The sequence below is a fragment of the Nelumbo nucifera genome, chromosome 1 (genome assembly GCF_055504915.1).
Source record: "Nelumbo nucifera cultivar China Antique chromosome 1, China Antique-T2T, whole genome shotgun sequence".
Taxonomy (NCBI): Eukaryota; Viridiplantae; Streptophyta; class Magnoliopsida; order Proteales; family Nelumbonaceae; genus Nelumbo; species Nelumbo nucifera.
In genome coordinates this window covers 168491920-168494480 of record NC_142649.1, presented here as the reverse complement: position 1 = coordinate 168494480, position 2561 = coordinate 168491920, and positions in this window count along the sequence as shown.

The window sequence follows — 2561 nt, the reverse complement described above, 5'->3', positions numbered from 1 at the left end:
GGTTCTAAACCCAACCTGGCCTACCGTTGAATGTGGGGAAGGTAGGGTTAGGGAAGGTTTTGCATTTTCATGTGCGAAGAGGGTTTGGATTCTCAAAATCTAACCCACTACGGGTTTTGGGGCGGGTATGGATTGGAAGGTTTAGGGAGACAAATAAGGTCTAGAATTTACAAAACCCTCCCCGAATCTGCCTCGTTGTCATCCCTAAATAAGGATGATCATGGACATCATCATATCCAATCCTTGTCCATCCTGTTTCATCATTCCATTCTGTTCAATATCATATCTATTATAAAATTATGGGTGCTTAAATCACCTAAATACTTTTCAGTTTCTCCCTAATTCTTCTAGCCCCCTCCATGTCATAATAGAATATCATAGAAGTCAATTAATAAATAATTCTCTATATGGGTTATAACTAATATGAATTTCTGTTATTAGTATGGCTAGGTGTTTAACTAACTAGCTAGAATTGACCCTTACCGAAAACTATATCATTGATATGTAGAAAAGCTAAAATTTTACTTTGTTTATTAATTCATTGTAGAAAATTTGTGCACCTAAATCATCTCAAGGCCTAATGTGTTACATCCATTGGATGTAATTGAATTGACCCTCAGCTGGGAATTTGGTAAGGAAGTCTAATCTAGATGAATTACACAGTTAACTAAGATACAGGCTCCAGAAAGAAGTAACAGAAATTAGGAAGCAAACCATTTTCCTTTTGCTTTTTATTTCTCATGTTTCTTTAATTTTAGCTTCTTTAGAGAACTTCATGGGACACAATTAATATATAGACGTCATGTTCTCATGTGTGTTAGGGATGAAGTGACCGTTACTGAGAAAAATAACAAATTCAATTGCCAAGTCTAAAGAGGGTTGACTTTTTTAAAACTTCATTGAAGCAATTGAAAGCAGAATACAAGGTATTGTCTTTGTCTTGTAGAGATTTTGGTACAGTTTAGACATCATCAACACCACAGTGTCATCAGTGTTGTGGGTGGTATTGTGGCCAAAGCATAAAAGGAAGAGCAAGAATAGACTTTTGCTTTTGATACTTTCTACTGTTCTTCTAGGGAAAAAAAGCTATTCTTTTTTTTTTTTGATGTATTACAACCTTTGTGTTATGCTATTCAGACATTTTCTGCCTTCTGAAGGCCTCTTCTGGTCAATCCAAGCGTTTAACTGAACCAATTGGATGTTTTGTGTTTGTTGTGAGCCATTGTTTGTAGTCATTTCGTGAATGAATGCACATAGTTTTACAGACTTCTTCCACACAAACCCATGCCAAGGGTGAATATGAGAAGCATTCAAACATCTCAAAACCAAAGCAATCAAAAGAAAGGGACAATTCATCAACTGGGTCCATTAAAATGTACTACATTCTCGGACTGGCCAAAAATGCCCAGCCAACGAATTACAAACACACTGGACCTGCTTTTTCAGGTTTGGGGTGACTCATGAGTCATGGCAGCCCTGCTTTAAGTTGGGTTTGGTTTAGGGATGATTTTTTATGTTGTAAGTAGGCCCGGCCCAATTTCAGCCCAACATTTTTCTGGGTCAGGTCAGAGTAGGCAAACTCCATTCAGAGTCCGGTTTTAGATTTAGGCTGAACTGAACGGAACTGATGCCCTGATGGGTGGGGTAGTACTTTCCCTAGCTAGCTGAGCCCTATTGGACTTGGACAGTTAAAAGTGGGCCACAATACCACCCCAAGTGATGCCTTCTTATCCAGATTCTAAAGGAAACGGTTGGACCCAGCCACCCAAATACCTGGATCAACCTCTGACCTCGTTTCACAACAACAATTATGTGTGAAAACTGAGAAGTGGAGGTGGGTGAACCATCAGGCAAGAATTCTTGGTACAGTTGCAATATTTTGACACCTGGTACATGAATTTGTTTGATTGAATCAATCATGTTTGACCTTGACATCACAACCTCGATTACTGTTAGATCAAACAGTTTTTGCTTGGTCCATTGTAGGCAACAACCAAACAAGGTATAAAACAAACGGCCCACTGTAAACTGCAAAGACCTTGATCCTTGAAACAAGAATCTTGACCAACATATTTTCTAAATCTCAACTGCCCAATCGATACATAATTATTGTTATTGGGACCCTCAAAAATAATCTCAATCCTGATCAATTTAATCACCAAGTACTTAACCCATCAATCAATCACACTAGACACGGTTCACATCGGACCCCACCATCTGGGTTTCCCCATTTAACACTCTTCCACATGATCACCACTATTATACTGTGACACCATATCATGCATCTCTTTATTTTTCTGCAAATGAATAGCAAATACATTGAACTAGATCAGTTAGTAGTTAGCAGTGTAATTAAATAGATGGTTATGAAATTAATATCATGTGGGCAGAGCTGGGATTAGTCAAATAGTTTCGTATGTTGGTCGAATTTGGGAATTCGTGCCCTAATTTTTCTTTCTTGTTTCTTTCCTTCTTTACAATTTCCTTTGTGTTTTTTTTCTTTTTTTTCCTGATGGGTGTGTGCTTTAAAGACGCATTGCTTGCTTGATAAAACGGAAACC